The 21,954-nt window shown below is 46.1% G+C and overlaps 1 pseudogene across 1 annotated transcript in view; it reads right to left on the reverse strand.

Moving 5' to 3' along the window:
• Window positions 1-21,954, reverse strand: part of LOC146036974 (class I histocompatibility antigen, F10 alpha chain-like) — a 67,301-nt pseudogene that overhangs the window by 21,244 nt on the left and 24,103 nt on the right. Inside the window, exon 4 of the transcript XR_014460975.1 lies at window positions 2,630-2,902. The product of XR_014460975.1 is annotated as a class I histocompatibility antigen, F10 alpha chain-like (transcript). The remainder of the gene's footprint in view (window positions 1-2,629; window positions 2,903-21,954) is intronic.

Consider the following 21,954-nt stretch of genomic DNA (forward strand, 5'->3'; position numbering starts at 1 on the left):
AACTTTGGACTATATTATCTGATTGAGGGCACCACGGTAGCTGGCTTTATCGTCCGGAGTGCCGAGCAACACCAGGAAAATATATATATATATATATATATATATATATATATATAAAAAAAAATAGTGATAAGCTAGAATCACGTTGTGAGCAACATTATATTCACTGTTTAGAATAGGAGACGGGTAAAAATAATCTACTTATTTTATGTTTTTGCACGGCATGCAGATGTACACAGTATATAATTCTATAAAGAAAACTATATCAACTATATAAAAAATGTTCACGTAATTATGGATTGTATAATTAATTTGATTGAAATATATAAAGATGTTGGTAAAATTTTAAATAACAGGCAACACTATAAATAAATCACGAGTGTTAGAAGTAGCACTATATTTAATAACGCTGGATACACTATAGAATAATGTACATTTCTCTTTTCTCTAGCACAGTATGCAGATTTACACAGTATATAATGCTATACAAGGAATTATATAAATTTTTATAAAAATAAAAAGAATGAGAGCTGCAGTTTATTGCCCTACTAGAAATAAATGGCATATATAATCAGTATAAAGATGGGTTAAATTTAGGGTAAATCATGATAGGGGTAATATAGGGGTGAGAATTGACAGAGGAACTAGTCTTGGGATAATGGGCATGGTTAGGAATGGGAGGGAGGAATTGCAGGAACGTGTATGTTGTGTTGTGTAGATAAAAGTGTATGTTATGAATTATATGATATTTTTGTATGTTGAATGTTATGAAATTATAAATAAAGACTCAATTTAAAAAAAAAAAAGAATCAAACCATGACCTCAATTCTGTGAGTCAGCAATACTAACCATTACACCATCTGTGCTGCCGGATCCAGAGCATTCAGACTATACCCACAGGTTTGTAGTCAGCCTGGTATCTGTGCTATGATCTTTGCCTAAAATTTCCTGCAAGCAATATTTACCCTCTCTTGAATTGTATTAAACAGCATCTAACATCTGCGGAAAGTGACTGACACATTGGTAGCATTTCTAGTTTTTTTATTAAAGTATTTCTGGGAAATTCCCCTGAAGGAGATATTTATTGATACTGAGAATGTTGTACTCTAGCACCTTGGCCATTGGCTCAGACACCACTCCAGCTCCTTGGCCATTGGCTCAGACATTGTGGTAATGCTATCCGTGCTAGGGAGATTTCCATTTCAGCTAAACATGTTACAGAATTCCTGTATGCTTTGATGAGATTGTTATAAAAATGCTGGAGAGGTCTAGCCTATAACAGCAGCTATTGTTCCATAGAACTTGAACATATTCACCGGTACTTAAGCTGCCACCAGGTCTCATGTTCTCATGCTATAGCAGCTCATCAAAGCACAGGACTTCACAAGAGGGTCATGGTGAGCAATACGGAGGTATGGAGTTGTACAGGCAGGTCAGGAATGACTGGATAACTGGATTGCAGCAGAGCAGCGGCAGGAAAGGTAATACAGGTGTGCTGAATTGCTAGGCAGGACAGGTATACAGGTATGCCGGATGCATAGCAGCACCAGCAGGACATGTTGCTCAGATTGGCTGGACTGCAGAGCACACACCAGCAGGCCAGGTAAAACAGATTAGGCGGATTGCAGAGCAGCATCGTCAGGCTGAATAGCTCAGATTGGCTGGACTGTAGAGCTGCATCAGTGATACAGAGTACCTTGATTGCAGAGCTGCCCTGGCAGGCCAAGTGGTACAGACTAGCCGGATTGTGTAGCAGCACCGGCAGGCCAGGTGGTACAGATAACCCGAGTGCAGAGCAGCACAGACAGACCAGGTGGTACAGAATAGTAGGATAGTGTAGCAGCACCGGCAAGCCAGGGGGTACAGATAACCCAAGTGCAGAGCAGCACAGGCAGGCCAGGTGGTACATGTGAGCCGAAGTGCAGAACAGCACAGGCAGGCCAGGTGGTACAGACTAGCGGGATAGTGTAGCAGCACCGGCAAGCCAGGGGGCACATATTGTATTTACCAGACAGATGGACAGAATATCCGACAGCAGACAAATGCAGGCTATGGATTAGGGACCAGTGTTAAGCCTGTACCAACAAACTATAGTCGGCAGGGCTGTGCTGGCCGGGTGTAAAGTTATAAGACAGCCGCACCAATCAAACAAGACATCCAAGTAAATAATGTAATAATAGAGGGCAGGTGAAGTGCTGCACATACTGTAGCAGCACTTCCGGGGGTTGTAAGGCAACAAGGGAAGAAGTCATGCTCTGATGTCCCAGTTGCCCAGAAACAGGCCGCACTCAGTGCCCCCTGCGAGCAGGCAGAGCAATGTCCCAGTTGCTAGGCAACCGCTGAGACTTGCACCAGAGGATAACTTCTGCCGTGCTGTACAGGGGGAGAGCTGTAGCATGGCTCTGGGTAAGATCTATTACAGTATTAATTCAGACAGAAGTCCAGTACAGTAGGCAGGATATTCCAGTGGGGATCTGTTCTACACATGGGTGAAATGTGCATGGTAAAAGCATGTTACAAGTAGTGATGCACTAGTTCTATTGTTTTTATATGATAACTGAAAACCATATAGAACTTAACTTTATCTCATTCTTACCCTACCATTGGCACAAATATGGCTGACACTCACCCCATAAAACAGTCAGTGTCTGATCCAGGCTGCTGTGATCCACATAACAGGAGTAAGTGTCCTCATCCCTGAGTATGACTTCCACAGAGACTCTGGTCTGATAGGTGCCGTCAGGATGGGGGAGGATCTTTCTAGCTTCATGTGAGGGAACCTCGTCTGTCTCATTCCTCATCCACTTCACATCCACAGCTCTGGGGTGAAACCCGTACACCTGACAGTGGAGCTTTGTGATACCGTCTGATTGGTGACTGGAGACCTTCACCTGTGGGCGAACTGAGAGGGAGACAGAGATCCAGATGTTACATAGAATGATCTATGGACTGTCACTCAGTGTTCCTCGTGTGAGAGCGTTGTGTCTACATGTGATCCTGGGGGATGGAGGCAGGGAGTACACTGGCTGCAGCTCACTCACTGGTGCAAATCACTCTTCTGCTTCTCACTGACCAGTTCTCTATACTATGACTGGCTGCATCCTCTTTACTCTGCTTCCCACTCAGTCACTCACACTGTCTCTCACTGACCTGTTCTCTATACTATGACTGGCTGCATCCTCTGTACTGTGCTTCCCACTCAGTTACTGACAATGTCTCTCACCACCTGGTTTTCTATCCTGTGATCGAGTGGGTAGCAAAGTACATAGGATGCAGCCAATCACAGGCTAGAGAACCAGGTAGTGAGAGACAGTGTGAGTGACTGAGTTGGAAGCAGAGTACATAAGATGCAGCCAGTCACTCACAATGGAGTGTATTTAGTAAACTAATTCTGCTGAAAAATCTGAATGGGTCACTTTCATTCTTATGTTTAGCATCTTCCCAAGGGTAGATGCCATAGTGTTGTGGAGCCACTAAAATGTGAAGAGTGCCCTGGGTGCACACAGACGCACCCCCCCCCCCCCCCTGTGAACAAGCGTGGCGAAATGTACGTTAGGTTACAGCCGGTTCACATGGTGCACTCACGTGACCGGCGCTGCAGAGACTGGACGCCAGAAGCAGCGCAACCGAAGAGACGCATACAAGCAGCAGACCGCCAGACAGCCGGCTCTATACAAGCTGTTAGGTCTTAAGGAAACCACTGGCTTAGTCGAGTGGATCAATCTCTTTGGTTTGCGAATATTACAATAAATTGTTAGCCGCACTTTCGGCATTTTTGCTACAAATAACTCTACTGCCCCCCCAGCGAATAGCTGCTATAATTACAATCAAAACTTATCACCATTTGTTTGCAGCACCTGCTGTTTTGGAAACCACTGGTTTTATCACAAAAGAAAGGTCCTATGATTTAAATCCTATTATACATAATACCTTAGCTGGTTGTAATCATAGGAAAAATAAGGACCACTCAATAACAATATTGAAACAATGCAGGTCTCCTCTGGGCAAGGTTTTTGCCTCATATCCACAAATATTTTTGCAGTGCTCTATTCATTTTAAATAGTAGGAACTTCCCTATTTTAAAGCATATCAAATACAGTTTTGCATTTCAATTGTACATTCATAATCCCATTTTGCCTATGTTGTAAGTGTGCCCCCACCCAGAGTTTTCTTTGGCTGGCCATGAGACAAAGGACTGCCCCACAAAGAAGACCTGCAACCTGTGCAGCAAAGTGGATCATCTCTACAGGGACTGTCCCGACAGGGTAAGGTCCTACGCCAATGCAGTAAGGGGTGTGGATGCGACCCCCAAGGTACCCCCCATGCCTGTACCAAGGAAGCAGAACCATCAAAAGCAAGGTGGTAAGAAACCTTCCCCCACCATTCCTAAGCCTCCTCCCCTCCCTCCCTCTGTGACAGTAACTCCACCCCTGCTTCTCGCACCACCTCCTCCCTCACCCTCCCGACCTCTGATCCAACCTACCACTCTTTCCACCACTGTCCCTCTCCTCTCTGAGGAATAGTTTCCACCTCTTGCCCCTGCAGGTACAGCCCAACCAAGAAGGAAGAGGAAGGAGTTGGACAGGAGTGGAGTCTGTCGAGTGAGCTCATGACCCCCCTTACCTCGAGGAGGAGATGGAGGCCTTGGTGGAAGGCTATGATGAGACCAGGGTACCTGAGCTCAACAGCCTGTGCGAGATAAACCAACTGCTTGATATCATCTAGACACCCCAGAAGGGAGATCCAGTTGCTGACCCAGAGGAAGCCCCTCCCGATGGGAGTGGTAATGTAAATGTACTATGACCTAACCCTGCCTTTTCTCCTAACAAATGGTAGCTTTTAATCTTTTTACCATTAATGTGAGGAGTATTAAGGATAAGTGCAGACGTCAATCTGTTTTTTACCTTTCTTGACATTCAGAAATGTGATGTGTATATGTTGCAGGAATGCGCTCTCCCTTTCTCCAGATCCTACAAGCACCTGGCCCAGCAGTGGTCCCATGGTCCATCCAACTGGTCCGGTGGAGGTGTGAGTAAGTCTGCAGGGGTAGCCATTCTGATTAGTGGTAGCCTCTTCACGTTAGACTCTGTTCAGGAGTTTGTCTGCGGCAGGTTACTGGTCATAGATGGCTCCTGGGCAGGGGAGCCTATCAGGCTAATCTGCGTGTATGCTTCACATATTAAGAATGAGCATTTGAAACTATTCCAGACCCTGCGGACCCAGCTTGCCACCACCAGGGCTGTAGTGACGGCCGGGGACTTCAACTGCCTGATCGAAGGGGATGGTCGAAGCACCTGCAACTCTGCAAAGCTGGATATCACATCCAACCTGCTCATGGAAACGGTGGCTGAAGCATCACTCCAGGATGCTGTGGGCTCCATGGGGGCTGGCTCAGTGAAATTCACGTGGAGCCTCTCTAATGGTACCGTGCATTCCCGCATTGACATTGTGTTCACTTCCCGAGCAGTGCAGCAGGCAAGGCATTCTATGGTTCCCTGCTTCTTCTCTGACCACAGGGCCATTCTCTTCCAAGGGGTTCTGGGCCATGGTTTTCCATCTGCCCCAGGCTCCTGGAAGTTGAACTGTGCCCTACTGGAAAGGGAGGAAGTACTGGCTGAGTTTAAGTATGCCTACATCACATGGTAGAATGACAAATGTTATTTTGACTGTATGTCTGACAGGTGTCAATATGCCAAATCTAACATCCGCAGTTTCTTTCAGGTCAAAGGGTGTATCCAGTCAAGCGACCATAAGAGGAACCTCAGAAAACTGCACCTGAGCGCCAGTATCCGGTGGATCTCCAGCGGTGCTGCTGGGACATGAAGAATGACCTGGACAAGACCAAAAAGAGCGTGAAAAGGCACTTTAAGGAGGAGTCCAGATGCATTGCATTCCGTTCTAAGGTGGAGAATCTGGAGAAGGGTGAGAAGTATTCTTCTTTCTTTTTCAGGAAACTCCACTCTGGCCACATACCCCTGGCCGAGCTGCAAGATGAGAATGGCATCCCCAGACAGGGGAAGGAGGGAGTGATGAAGGTTGTCTGTGAATATTACAGCGACCTCTACTCCCCTAAGACTACAGACACCAATGAGGCGGATAAGTTTCTGTCAGGTATGACTAACACTATTGATCCTGCAGGTAAATAAGCCATGGATGCTCCCTTGGCATTGGAGGAGGTGCTCTCTGCCACTAAATCATTTAGGCAAGGCAGGACTCTGGGCAGTGATGGTCTCCCAGCAGAGCTTAACGTTGTGCTGTGGGATCTCATTGGCCTGGACCTGTTCAAGCTGTATGAGGAGATGGTGATGGAGTGCAAAATGCCTCCTTCTCTGAGGGAAGGAATGATCACGATCTTGCATAAGTGGAAGGGGGAGAGATGCGAGCTGAAAAAATTGGAGGCACATCTCTCTCTGGAATGTGGACTACAAGATCCTCACCAAGGCCCTTATTCTGATTGACGCGGACTTTACCGCATACTTTCGGATCGCGTCTTTTCGGCGTCTGCGCATGCGTGGAGAACGCAACGCGCATGTGCCACGCCTTGACTCCGTACCAGTTCGGCCAAATCCCGTACAAAACTGTTCCCCGCAATCAGTCGGGAAATATGGGCGTATTATGGGCGTCATGCGGAATGTCACATGGGCGTAGTTTCAAAGTGGGCAAAACGGGGCGGAAACATGGGCGGACACGGGGGAGTACACTTATGTTGGGGGGCGTACATTCGGATAGCACTCCGAATGCACGCGATCAAAAAGGGAAGAAATGTGCGGTGTCCACAAGTGTACTATTGCTTTGCGGACACCACTCGTTCATGCGGTAGGCGAACGTACCGCCTAATGACTACAAGCATTAACACCTGAACCCAATAGAATCTACTCCTTTACTCATTACTCACTAATAGGCCGCTTGTCAGTGCTTTAATTGAAACCATTGCTGCTTCAAGGAACCCTTACTAAACACCCACATATCCTGTACTTGTCAGACACTTAAAAACTGCTAACAATGGACATGACAGAATATTAATACTAGCAATACACATGTGTATTCGACATGTACTCATGAAACCACACATTTTTGGGTAAAGTAAACAAATTTATTTCTATACATGTCACAGTCAATGCCACTGTGATGCAATGACCAAAAAATACAAAATCCAAAAAAGAAACAACATGGCAGGAATGTAGCAAAATAAATAATAATACAAAACAAATATAATTGCACACAGATGGACTCCAGCACCTCCTATGTGCCACTGCACATGCAGCCAGTGGGAAATGAGGATGCTGCTGGCCCTTCTACAGCAGGGCAACCTGCACCTGACCATTCTACAGCAGGGCAACCTACACCTGGCCCTTCTGCAGCAGGCCAACCTGCAGCTGGCTCATATGCACCATCAGCAGAATCATTTGGAACACAACCGGGGACTTCACAAGATAGTACCATGGCCATCACTTCAAGTACAGCTGACAGTAATGGCAGGCAAAAGAGGGCAACAGGGGAACCAAAAAGGACATATGAAGCAAGGGCTCATCTGGTTACCCTCAGCACGTGATTGGACACAAGAAGCTGACACACACAGCACAATGGAAGATTTGGGACCACATAACGGTGGAGATTAATGCAGCCACAAGTTCATTTGCGACCACGTTTGGCCTTGGTAGGCTCCTTGGCCTGTGCAGCAGCTCTTCGGGGACGGCCAGATGCTGGGGCAGGTGGAGCAGATGATGTTGAGGGGTTGGCTGGTCTACCCCTCCTGCCAGCAGGGAGTGTTGCCGGTGGTAATGCACCAGAAACGGATGACATTAGGACCCTGTTGCTGGTAACCAGCTCCACCATAAGCTCATTATGGTGGAGGAGGAGATCATTTTGGCGGGTGGCTTGCTCGGCCAGCACCTGAGCACTTGCAGCCATGGCCTGATGTGACTCAGCCATGGCCTGCATGCTCGCAGCGATGGCCTGCTGGGTGCTGACCAAGCTCGCCAGGATCTCCTCGGTCCTATGCATCCGTTCTGATGCCAAGTCTCCCTGCTGGTTGATGTCCCCAAGCATCTGGGCCAAGGCGGCCAAATCGGCTTGGGCCGATGGCTGCTGCTGCACAGGCCTACCACTGGGGCCAGGTGGCACGGACTCCTCCACCTCCTGAGCAGAGTCGGCACCAAGCGGTGGGGTGTCTGTGGAAAAAGATAAACACAATTAGGAGACATTCTAAGATAATTACTTGCACAAGTTTATGGCATGACCAATATTTACCTTCCAGAAAAGACGCAAACACTTCAGCTGGGGCCTCGCTATCCATCGTGCTCACCCCCCTGATCTCCTCAACTGATATACAGCTCTCGGCCATCAACTCCAGGGGGGTGAGCTCTAGCCCTGATGGCATGGGCCCGGCCCCAAATGTCTGGCTGTGTTCCCACCGCTTGGTCATCTTCCTCTTCAGGTTGGTTTTGAAGTCCTGCCACCTGCAATGTAAGTTGACATATTAATACATGTCACTCCAGATGTTAGCTGTTGCAGCCATTGCTCTGTGCTACATATTACGACATGTGATTAATGTCCAAAAGATAATATTACATGCAACTATGATATCCACCGTTACAATACACATTCACAATCACCCTACTCTAACTCTCACCGAAATAACATGGCAATAATGTATGTGTATCGTAACAACCTCACGGGCCATTTGCAAAATCCATCTAAGCATCAATTCAATCATTACTTGGCTATTACTGGGCACATGTATCACAAAACAACTTGCCTCTTCTTCACATGGTCCGTCTCACGAACTTGTGGCGCTACTTCATTAATCTCTGCCGTTATCTGTTCCCAAATCTTCCATCTGCGTGTGTGTGTCAGCTTCTCCGATGGACACTCAATCCAATCACGTGCTCGGGGAACCAGGATGGCAAGCTCCTGTGCTTCATATGCCTTATTTTTTTTGGGTGGTTCCTCTGTTGCCCTGGCTCTCCCCTTGCCACGTCCTTGGCCACGCCCCCTGTCACGTGTCGCTGCACTTGAAGTGCTGGCCATGGTACTACCTTGTGAAGTCCCCGGTTGTGTTCCAATCAATTCTGCTGATGGTGCATATGAGCCAGCTGCAGGTTGGCCTGCTGCAGAAGGGCCAGGTGTAGGTTGCCTTGCTGTAGAATGGTCAGGTGCAGGTTGCCCTGCTGTAGAAGGGCCAGCAGCCTCCTCATTACCCACTGGCCGCATGTGCAGTGGCACATAGGTGGTGCTGGAGTCCATCTGGTCAAATAGTTGCTGCAGATCTGGGTCCACCTCTGGTTGTGATCCAGACATGTTAGCAACAACATGGTCACCTTCTAATACACCTTTATATACTGTTTGTGTATCCTGTTTGGCGGACATCAGCGGCAGCTGCGTTCCGTGCGTGAGCGTACGTCGCTGTTTTTTCGCGCCGCATACGGTGGCGGAAATTCCATTGTGTAAAACCTGGCGAAAGTTCTACATGAAATACTGGGCACCAATGCTAACATTGCATAGAATCTTCTGATACACCTGTGACTATTGCACAATACACATGCTATTTGCTAGCATGACATGACATTTGATTCATGACTACTGTGGTATTGTGGCGTTTGATTGCAAGCTAAAAGTAGCCCAATCCCTTAGATAATCCAGGCCACAAGTCATGCAATACTCATCTCTACTGTTATAGACCACACATGTGAGAGGCCTATAAATAGTGACTTGCTGCTAGAATCATTTGTCTCCAGATCTGGACTTGTCAGGGTCTAAGGTAAGCTCTTCCATGCTCCTTGTAGATATGATATCCATTAACAATGTAAGTGTATGAATGTATGCACCATTGCCTCACTGACTACAGATTGTTGGGCCAGCAAAGTGCGTGTAGCATTATTGCAACATGTCACATGTTCACTATTTCACTCACAGGTCTTAAACCTGTGTGGGTTCATCTATTGCAGGACAACATGTCCCAGCAATAGATGAAATGTCTCATAGTACATGATGTCGGCAAAAAATGCTGACACCTTTATCTGAGTGTTTTGGACGGTGTGTATTGAGTTCATATTATTGTGTCATCATTATAGAGTCAAATGGATCTGAGGGATTTCACGGGGCGGCCATCTATTGTACGTATTGAAGGCTACAAATCTATTTGTAGTGGGATATGGCCATTATGTGCATAGGTGCATCAGTATTTATGTTCATTTCTTTATAGGTTGCTGAAGCAATGATGCGCTACATGGAGAGGAGGCTAAGGGCACTTGCGGCTCTCCCCACTCGTCGGCCAAGGAGGCCAGGACGTGCTAGAATCTATCGCACACGGGTGACTCTGTTTGCTATGCCCGATGATGAGGTACTTACTAGGTACCGGTTACCGCCACATGTCATTCTGGATCTGCTCACCTTAATTCAGAGCGATCTGGAACCTCTACACGGGATCACGACAGCAATTCCGCCTCACACACAGCTGCTGGCGGTGTTGCATTTCTGCGCCTCAGGATCATTCCAACAAGTAGTGGCAGTACTTGCTGGAATATCTCAGCCGGCCTTCTGCCGAATCCTGAGGCGTGTGACGTCGGCCATGTTCAGGCGCAAGGGGCACTTCATGGCCATGACATTTGCCACCGAGACCCTGCGCAGAAGCCAGCAGGCCTTCCATCAAATTGCTGGCTTCCCTAATGTGATAGGGGCTGTGGATGGCACCCATGTACCATTTGTGCCTCCATCTCGAAGTGAGAAGATATATAGGAACCGCAAATTGTTCCACTCACTGAACGTGATGGTGGTATGTGGCCCATCCATGGAAATTCTCGCCTTCAACTCGAAGTTTCCCGGAAGTGCCCATGACTCTCATGTCATCCGACAAACCGGGATATGGCAAAGACTCCAAGAGCTGGAAGGCCGTGATGCGTGGGTTCTGGGTGACTCCGGTTACCCATGTACGCCCTGGCTACTTACGCCGTACAGCTACCCAGCACCGGGCCCACAGGAGGCATTCAATCGGGCGCATGTTGCCACCAGGCAAGTGGTGGAGCGCTCAATTGGCCTTTTAAAAGGTCGATTTAGAGTGCTCCACCGCACTGGTGGTGACTTACAATATGCGCCTCAAATGGTGTCGAGGATCGTGGGCCTGTGTATATTTTTCCACAACATTGCTGTGCGGCGTGAGATACCCTTTGATGAGTGGGAGGTACCATCTGAGCCGCAAGATCCGCCCATGCGCCCATCCCGCGCCCCTGAATGCCGGAGGGGATACCAGCTGCGGGACTCTGTGGCGCAAAGATACTTCAGGTACATGTTATCGAGTTGACAGAACACACCAATTTTAGTCAAAATCAGCCCTTCAAATAAGTACAGTGTGTTAGTTGTCAGTGTTACAAAACTAAAATTAGCCAGCCTGCCCTCCTAATGGCAAAGAAATAGGAGATATTTATCATATGTGCTTAGTTTTGGGGGAAGTTCAATATAGGTGCTAATTATTATACCTTGTACAAGGGATCTTATGTGTTTGTTATATCTTCATTATTGTAGTTGATACTATCCCTGATGACTGGTGAGTACATTGATTTATTCTCTAATGTGTTGGGGATTTTTTCCTGTGTTGATGTATGATTTGTTTGCAGATATATATATATATATATATATATATATATATATATGATATTTGAATTTATTCACATGTTTCAACATTTCAAGGAGCAGGCACCCAGGCAGGCAGGCAGGCAGGGCTGGTGTATAATGCTGGTCTCAGGATACCTGCAAGTATGTGTATGTGTCTTTTACACATAAATGTACGCATACACATAGATGCATAGAGTAAGTAATGCTAACTACAGCTATGCGTTGCTAAGCTATAGCACGCGTTGCTTGGCGGAGCGAGGCGTCATTGGATTTGCTAAGTGCATACACACTGTGTTTTATATATATATCAGATTTGTTCATTGCCATACATCAGCACTACTGTTTTGAAGGCATGCAAATTTGTCACCATTTGTGTTGGCGCAGAGACGCTGTTCATGTAAAGATGAACAATAAAGTTATTAACACAAATAACTGTGATCAACCAATGCCACCACCTGATTGGTTGATAGATGCCATTGTTAACATGGCGGAGACACGAAGGGCAGACCCCTTTACATATGCGGAGCTGAGGGTTCTGGTCTCCGTCATGGAGACAAGGCTGGGCCGTGCGGGGCCCTTTATCACTAACCGCCATAAGCGGAGGGCCTATGCTGCGGCAGGGCGCCGTATTTACGCCCGCACTCGGGTGCGGAGGTCCCTCGGGCAGCTCGAGAGGCGGTGGTCGGACCTCCGCAGGCGCCAGCCCCAGCTCTTGCAGCAAATCAGGGGCGAAATTGCTGATTGTGAGTATTTTAGCTATGAAATTTCGCACTTACAACATAGCATATATAAACAATAACATGTGTCTCATGATAAGTGGGTGTCCATGGGTTTAAAAGTCCATAGACTGTTATGTGTGCTTCTTCCTGGTTAACATGCAGTCATGTAACTTTTATATGTAATGACATAGCATTGAGGATTCTGATGCATACAATGTGCCAGATCTAATATGTGTTACACATTGATAAATGCCAGGGTTGTAATGTTTGAACAAATTAATAACAATCACATAATAATTTAAATGTCACATTTTTTAGTCCATTAACAGTAAGGAGCTACTTGCCTGCATCGTTTGCCATCATTATCACCCTTCCATGTATGTCTTGTTATGGATTAATACATGTGCCCCAATGACCCGACATTGACCATGATTTTTTTTTCTACCACACAGCACGAGCCCGAGCCCGACAGGCCCGTGAAGAGGCCGAGGCAGACCTGGCCCAGGAAGAGGCCGAAGACCCTGAGGAGGAGGTGGCGGCAAGGGTGGAGGAGGAGGAGGAAGTGGAGGAGGAGGAAATGTTGGAGGAGATGGTGGAGGAGGTGGTGGAGGAGGAGGAGGTGCCTGAGGAGGTGGTGGTGGAGGAGGTTTTTAGAGGAGTTGGTGGCAGAGGAGGAGGTGTTGGTGGCGGAGGAGGAGGTGGAGGAGGAGGTGGTGGTGGTGGAGGAGGAGGTGGAGGAGGAGGAGGTGGAGGAGGAGGAGGAGGTGGAGGAGGAGGTGCTTGTGGCGGAGGAGGTGGACGTGGTCATGGTGGCAGAGGAGCTGGCGGAGGAGGGGGCTGAGGAGGCCACGGTTGCCCCAGAGGATTCCAATTCCGAGGGGGAGGAGGCGTGCCAAGCCCCGGAGTCCCAGCAGATCGGTATGTTTACATAATGCATCATTCATGAAGTAGTTGTACTGGTATTTGTTATGTAGCACTGGTGATTAAAAATTTTGGTCCAATACTATTCATATAGACCCCAAAGTGGGTAGCTACAGATACAGGTACGGGTTAGATGGGGTGTCCAAGGCATCCCTTTCATCCAGGACACCTCTCAATTACACAGGTTTGTGGGATGGGTTGGAGCTCCATTTTGACTGCCACATAACCGTTGTAGTTAAACAGGATCCTGGAGTAAAGGGATGAGTGGATCATTTGTGGATTAAATTCACCTGCTGCAATCGTAGATTATGACCCATCAAATAGTGGAATCTATATTGTTGGTGAATGTTATTTATAAACTCTAGGATGTATGCTATAAATGGAGTATGGCCCGGCCTACCTTGGAATGGAGTCAGAAGTTGCCAGTGTCCCAGGAGCCTCCTCTACCTAAACACCCCCTGTAGTTCCGATTTTTTTTTTGCCCTCACAGAATTGTAGGTTGGTTTAGACAGAATTATGATTTTGAGGATGTGTACTGTGCATTCCTGACATTTGCATAACTCCCATGCCACGAACCATCACTGAACTTAGACTGAGCAGATTGTGACAAGTTCTTATTGACGGAGGCCATGACATGCTTGTCATTGGTTAGTCATGGGTGGGTTGTGACTGAGAAGAAACACTATGACTGTTATGTCTTCTGCAGAGTAAAGGGTAGAGGCAAAAAAAGACAGTATGTAGTAAATAAGTTTGCATGTATGTATATATGTATGTGTCATATCTATTTATCTATGTGTGTCTCTATCTCTCTACATAGATAGATATATATATATATATATATATATATATATATATATATATACACACACATGTCACCTAGCATTTGTGCAATTTATGTCGCAGTATGTGAAATGTATGCATGAATAACATGACTAATTTTTGCCCCTTTGACATGCCCACAGATGACACCACACCGGCAGATGAGGGGGTGCGTGGGGCCCTCCTGCGGGCGGAGCACCATTTGAGGCTCCTGCTAGCCGACCTGCAGGACCTCAGAGATCTGCTGATTTAATTTATTATTTGATATTTTTTTATTTATATGTTAATTGTGTTTTCAAATAAATTGTTTATGCAAGTTCACAGTTGTTGGTTTTATTTGCACATTAAACAGTATATGTGTAGATTGTTTATAATCTTTTACACAGGGTCTAATACAAACCATTGCACTTAAATTGCTGTAAGGGTTAATGTGTGCAATGCATGTGTTAGGCATGCTTGTAAGGATATATTGGCATCTAATTGATTCCAATTCCAAATAAGCAGTTTTTTATGAGGATAGGTAATTGAATAAGTGGGTCATGTGATGTATTGCAGAAGATACTTAATAGTGGGTTGTTTGGCGTAAATACTCCGCTTACGGGCGGTAGCACCGCTTGGCTCCCGGTCGGATGCGGTATTTCCGAGCATACTCTGTAATACTCTGTAATAACGTGCAGAATCGGAGTGTTTTGCCCGCACACGCATGGTTTGTATGTCGTCCGTAAACACGCCCTGTTCTTAAAGAGTGAGTCCGTCCGAATGCGGAGGACACGTGGGCGTTTCTACGGACGATGGCCGCATGCGGCAAAACACCGTGGCGTGCGGACCGCTCCGTAAGAATGCGGGAATATCCGCACCGATCAGAATAAGGGCCCAAGGTACTTGCCAACCGGCTGAAGGCTGTCATTGGGTAGATCATTCATCCAGACCAAATCTGTGGCATTCCTGGCTGCAGAATTGCAGACAGCCTTGCCCTCCTCAGAGACACGGTCCATTTCGTGAAAGATCGTAATGTGCGCACGCCCATGATCAGTCTTGATCAGGAAAAAGTGCGCACGGCCATGATCAGTCTTGTTTAGGAAAAAGCCTTTGACTGTCTCCCATGAGCTAATGGGCAAGGTACTGCGCAAATTTGGTCTTGGTGAGCTGTTCTGTTCATATGTTAACCTGATGTACCTTGATATTCACAGCTCGGTGTTGGTGAATGGCTGGAAGACTAACCCCTTTCCGGTCTTGTCGTTGGTCAGAGGCTGCCCTCTTTCAACTCTTGTTGTTTGTGTTATAGAGCTCTTCGCTGTATCCATCAGACAAAATCTAGAGATCAGAGGGATGACCTCATAGGGTCCAGACCACTCAGAGGCCAAGTATTCGCTGTACATAGATGATGTCACTGTCTTCTGCACAGACAAGAGATCGGTGACGGCTCTCATCCATATCTGTGAAGACTTTGGTCATGCTTCAGGAGCAAGGGTCAACCTTGGGAAGTCAGAGGCTATGCTCTTTGGAAAGTGGCACCTGTTGTCCTTTGCTCCATTCCCATTTACCGTCAAGCCAGACCTCATCAAGATCCTGGTTCAGGGGAGATGGAGCAGCCCTGAAGTGCTGGGATAAAAGACTTGCAATGATGCATCAGAAACTTGGACTGTGGAGTCTCAGAGACCTTACCATCGAAGGGAAAACCTTTGTGCTGCAGAAAGAGATTCTTCCCGTTCTTCAGTACACCGCCCAGGCCTGGCCACGATCTGCAAGGCCATTACACGGGCTATTTTCCACTTCATCTGGGGCTCCAAAATGGACAGAGTGAAGCGAATTGTTATGTACAAAGATCCCCTCAAAGGTGGCAAAGACAATACAGACATTCCAACTACGCTGAGAGCCTTCTTTGCATGTTACTGTATCCGCAGAACTCTCATTGATACTTGTACCGGCACTGCAGGGAACTCCATGTCTCGCTTCTTCCTCCTACCCTTGTGGAGGACCCTTAAATGGGACAAGTGGGACAGCTCTATCCTTTACAACTGGACTACTCCATGGTTTCCCACTCCTGAGGAAGCCGCTGATACGTTTTTCGAGGCGGAGAAACGCGTTGAGAGGTCAGAGGGGACAGTTTTCGGCTACCAACAGACACCTGCTAATCGCTCTTGGATATGACCGTGCAATAGGAAGCAAACTAGCGGTCGGAGACAAGCATTGTGGTACATATAAATCCCTAAGGAAACACCACATCCCTGCCTCAAGACTGGAGAGAAGCTTAAGTATACTCCATTTAACCTTGCATGTGCACATCAAGTGTTGACTGTTGTTTTATAATTAATCCAAGCCTTGTTTACAAACTAACAAAGTATCTTGCATGCATTTGATTAATCATTAACCAGTCTGGTTGAGAGGGGAATGGACTAACAAGTTTTATATGTTGTGAGTCTTGTCTGTCTATTGTTGGCCATAAAATTGTGTATTTTTAATAAATTAATTTATATTATTCAACACAGCGCTGTACCATACTTCTTTTTTCTTTTTGCTTTGTCCACTTTAAGGGGTTTTAGGTAATTTCCCCTTTTGGTACAGCTGCAGTGCAGAATATTTTAATCAGCGCTCAATATCACCTGTATTTCTTGTTACTCCATGGTTCTACCTTGACATGTCCAAGTTTATGAGGGAACAACAACTGGAGGGATTAAAACCTGACTTGTGGAAGCCAAAAACTATCCACAAGATCATCAGAACCAAATACGTTTGGTGAGAAATCTTCAGTTTTTTTTAAAGCGGCAATCATTTACACTGCAAAATCAAACTGGTAAATGAGTGCCCCCACACAGGAGTCTTCTTTTTCTTCTGTATAAGTGAATCAGAATAACCCCCATAGTGAAGTGCCAATAATGCATTTAAGAGAGAGTGTGCGTCTAGATTTTAAAGGATAGGATCACTGTCAGTTATCTTGGTTGCTGCAGTTTAAACAAAAATGATTCTGTTATTTCAGGGTATGGTACATTTCCTGGGATTAGTGTTGGATAGTAATTTACTGTAATATTATCCATCCTGTTGGCATTCTGCCCAGGATTTGTATTTTGTTAGGCTTGATACAATTGTCTCAGACACAGTTGTTACTTTGTATATATTTCCTTTTATCATGTATCAATTGGATTGTAAAGTACAGTCTGTTCTTTCTTTTTCAGTCAGTGGTTTATTATTCGACGGAATGTGAAAAAGAAAATACATTTATTAACATTGGTCCTCTGGGTTTTATTATCCAGGGAATTCACATCACTCACACGTATATAGGTGTTTTACGTTACCTTTTGGTGAGTGCTGTGGTGCCAGAATGGTGTGATTCAGTTTTCAGTGTGATAAGAATATCCGCATTCTCTATGTCTATTACTGTAATTCAGTCCTTTGCTGTAATTCTGTATATCATTTATTCTAATTCACTCTGCTGACATCTGGTGGATGTTCTCCAGGTCAGCAGGATACCACTTTGGTACCCTTGGCTGTGAATAACTGTCTGGCCAGTGGCGGAACTAGAGAGTCATGGGCCCAGGTGCAAAAAAAATAAGGGACATTATCTGTGATCCTACAGTATATGTTAAAAGAGCACAGAGAGTTTTTCCCCATGACTTTGTAATAAAGAATTAATGAAAGTATAAGTTTTAAAATATTTTTGTGGTACACAGCTTGCTCAGGGATTATTCCATTAGGACAGGGGTTCCCAAACTTTTTTGAATCACGGCACCCTAGAGCATCAAAATATTTTCAAGGCACCCCTAGGCCAAATGCTTCTTATCGAGAAATTCAGAAAAAAAATATATTAAATGAAGTGCATTGTGTTTATATGTCACAGTTATCTGGTGAGGGACAGGATTTGCTCCTGTTTGTCCACATATATTATTATTGGCAGCCACAAACACTGGTTTTGCCTGGTACATTGTCCATAAATAATATAAATTGATCTTGGTCCACCAACCCAAGGCACCCCTGCATGTGTCCTGAGGCACCCTATGGTGACTAGGCACACAGTTTGGGAACCACTGCATTAGGAATATCCCTGAGGAAGAAGAGATCTAGCCCTCGGGGCTTCCTCTGGTCCTCTCCCTTTGTTTGAACTGTTTTACAAGACTTTGGGACTGTGGCCCCTTCCCCCTCACTTCACAATGTCTGATTCCCCCTCCCCCAACAACCCCCTACCCTCCACACCCATAGACACAGCCCATAGTCACAACCCCACTGGGTAAGAGAAAGGAGGGAGGGCTTACAGATCAGAACAGGAGTTGAAAGGGTGAGAACCAAATAGTTGAGAGCCAATTCCCCCATAGTGCCAAATCCTGGTGTCATCCAAATAAAAGATAAATTTCTGTTGCAATAAATGTACATATTGCTGTCATTAATTTTTCTACCCTTTTGATTTTTTTTTCTTTTTCCATTTTTCCTCCTACTCTTCTGTTCCAGAAACTTTAGAGAGCCACAAAACCTCTCCCCCAGGTCTTGCAGGATTGCACACTGTCCTTACCGATACAATGGGTCAATGATTTATTGTTATGTCCTTTCTCATCCACAACACCAGCAGATGGCGATAGACAACTTCTGGTGTATCCTCCTGAGGCAGGACATAAGGTATCGCAGGACAGATTGCAGTTGTGCCTGAACGGGGGGGGGGGGAGGGAGGGGGGAATCTGGGACACATTAGTAACCACAACCCCACAAATGATAGAAAAGTAGTTCAAAAAATCTGTCGCACACCCAGCAGAGAAATACCTATTATGAATATGCAGTACCCCATAAAACAGCACGAGTGGACAAGAGAGTAGTCACACTATTTTTCAGTAAATTTTGAACAAAGTCCCAGTAACCTTAAGCATTGCTCCTTACGTTACCCAGGGCAACCACAGCCACCATCTTGTGAAAAGCAGTCAAAGAAGTGCACAAAGCATTCCCCTTCAACAGAGAATGAAAAGGGTTGTAAAACGCATTTACATATGAATAGGTGCAATCACAAAACCCATGTCCTCACAGACAGATGTGGATAGTAAAGAATGAGAAACAGGCGTGATTACAGCCCTTGCCCTGGGTATGACTGACATAGGAGACCATATGATTTGGAATACTAGGCATCTGCTGAGTGTGCGACAGACATAATGACTTAAGAAACCTGGTGATGCCAGCCTGACCAATGTCGTACTGCAGTGTACAATTAAAACCCAGTTACTCGAACGTCTCCCACTTGTCTACACAGTATAGTTGCCATAGCACTACCGGTAAACAAGCTTGAGGATATGGTGTTGGGGTATGTTTTAACTAAGTTATCCTACTCATATAGTCTGGACACTCCTAAAATTCTGCCTAAACATGAGAAAAATATTCATCAGCCAAGTTCACTAAATGGGAACTTGCATTGATGAATTCTATAAATGTTACCAGTAAAATGGGTAATATTGTAAACCCAGCAACACTCTTACCAGGTGTGCCCTCCAAGGCACAAAGGGTGGGGGGCTGAGGCTGAGGTTGCTGGAATGGTGGAAGTTAGTGGGACCCTAGACGAATATGATTGCATGGCATGTTTGAATCAGACCTTTGCAGCATGTCCCCAAAGGGTGGTAACAACCCATTGGAAGAGGTAATTCATTTTTTTCCCTCTTTCTTTTCACTAATGACAGCTGCCACAGAGAACACTGAGATGGGAAAATTGTACACTGGCTATACCGTGATAGATGGAGAAGACCCCTTGGACGTCTCACTCAGCAACAGCAGCCTCATTAGTAGTGCTGCGGGCTGAGAGAAAAAACAGCCAATATTTATGCCGACTCCAAGTACGTTTGTTGGGGTAATACAGAAGATCTTGGGCCCTATGGCGCCTCAGAGATGTTTGTTTCAGTAGCTGGCACTCCAGTGGCGCAAGCGTTGTAAGTTCAAAAGATTCATGACAGCCACACAGCTGCCGGACAGAGTGGCAGTTATCAAGTGTAAAGCCCACACCTTCGATAAGGATTCAGTGTCACTTGATAATGAACATGCTGGCAAGGCAGCTGGGTGAGCCATGCGCTCTGCGGATAATGTTTGTGTTCCCCCTGTAAATGTCAGTGTATTCACATAGAAATACAAGATTTGTGTCCCCTGCAGGAGAAGCAGTCTGGAAGCCGAAGGGATGTGGACAGGAATAGAAAGATGGACAAGGAAAACCAGTGACTCTGAGAACATGCCAAACTGTCAGGGCAGAGATAGCCTATGGCCTGACTTGCCTTGGCAGGGAAGGTATGTGGAAAATTAGTCCGAAATTACTGGTGTGCCCACAGACAGGTAAGACGACAGGGTCATGCCTTACTTGTCTGGGGAAAGATACTGGAACGGCTGTTCCCACAGAGCCATCTCCACATCCCTCCTCCAGCAGGATCCTCTGCAGGTAATACAAATTGACTTTGTACAGTCCACTCTAGAAGCGTTTAGTTATTTATTTACTTATTTTTTATATATGTGTTGATGTTTGTGTGTATAGATATGGTAGCCCAGAAGCACCCCTGAGTACGCAAGTGTATATGAAAGGTTTTAAGTCATATGTAAACCTCTAGGGACTGATGGTACACCCCACACTCTCTGATGACCCCAAATAACTGCTAAGGTGGAGAAGGTGAAGGGTACTATCAAGAACAAACTGGGTAAAGTTATAGCTGAAAGAGAATTGCTATGGCCAGGGGCACTGCCCATTGTGCTGCATACTGTAGTAGTAGAATCACTCTCAGAACTCCACCTCATTTGTCCCCATCGAAACATTGCTTGGCGGGCAGTCACACGTTATGGTAATCCCACAAGAAGATCCTAGACCCCACCACGAACTGACCCATGTTTCAAATATAATGCAAATGATGTATCCACACCTGGAAAACTGCAGCAAAAGGACTTTGTTGACAACTGTTGTGAACTGTCATAACCATGAACAAGGAGATGTTGTTGTTTCCCATGCTTTGCCATATACAGGTTGTTTGATAGACCTTTGAAAAGAACCACCCCAAGTCCTGTTGACCAGCACTACCTCAATAACAAAGTCGCAGAGAGAGAGATTCGGTTACGTTCGTCCTACTGCCAAAAGACCAGAAACCCAGAAGGTCCTTACATTCAAGAGCAAAAGAAATAAATCGCTAGAGGCATCATTTCGGGAGGACTGGAGAGCAGCTAAGGTCAAGCAACCTGTACAAGCTACAAAAAGGACTGTGACACACCCCACTGGTAACAGGTTGGAAGGATCACTAACAAGTTTTTTTTCTCCGTTTTTCTCCATTATTTTGGGTCCTATTTTTGTCTCCCCCCCCACTATCCGTTCTTATCCCCAAAGTCAAGGATACTGCTTTCGCACTGCTGCCAGGTATTGGGCAGATGATACAGAGTTCTAAGAAGTGTGTTACCCGTCCCAGTTTAGGTCAAGATAGAATCTCTAAGCTTGACACGTTTCCCAGGACCGGATGTTGGTAAGGAGGTTTGATAGTAATAATACCAGCATACTCAAAAGTATACCAAAAAGGACTTCCGCTTCCGGGTTTGATGGACAGGGAGCTCCGTCTCTGAGCTCCGCTGCCGCCGCAGACACCGCCGCTGTTACAAGGCTCCTGGAGCCTCTCCGGTCCCCCGGACCTCACTCCAAATATCCCCGCAATTATAAGGAGTACTGAAATGGAGCGCATACCGACTCCGGCACCCGCTCAGACGCCGCAGCAGTCACGCCAGGAACGCAGGCGGGCTGCAGAAAACATGGCGCCCGACGAGGTAGGAGAATCTCCTCTCCCTGCACACAAAAAGCCAGCGGCAGAAGGATCCTCTCCTGGGGGATACACCAGACAAGGTTTGGACACCCCAGTGACATATAAAGAGGTGGTCGAGGCAATCAATGCTACAATGGCCCCTCTTC

This window comes from Crinia signifera, chromosome 9 (genome assembly GCF_055691185.1).
Source record: "Crinia signifera chromosome 9, ASM5569118v1, whole genome shotgun sequence".
NCBI classification, from domain to species: domain Eukaryota; kingdom Metazoa; phylum Chordata; class Amphibia; order Anura; family Myobatrachidae; genus Crinia; species Crinia signifera.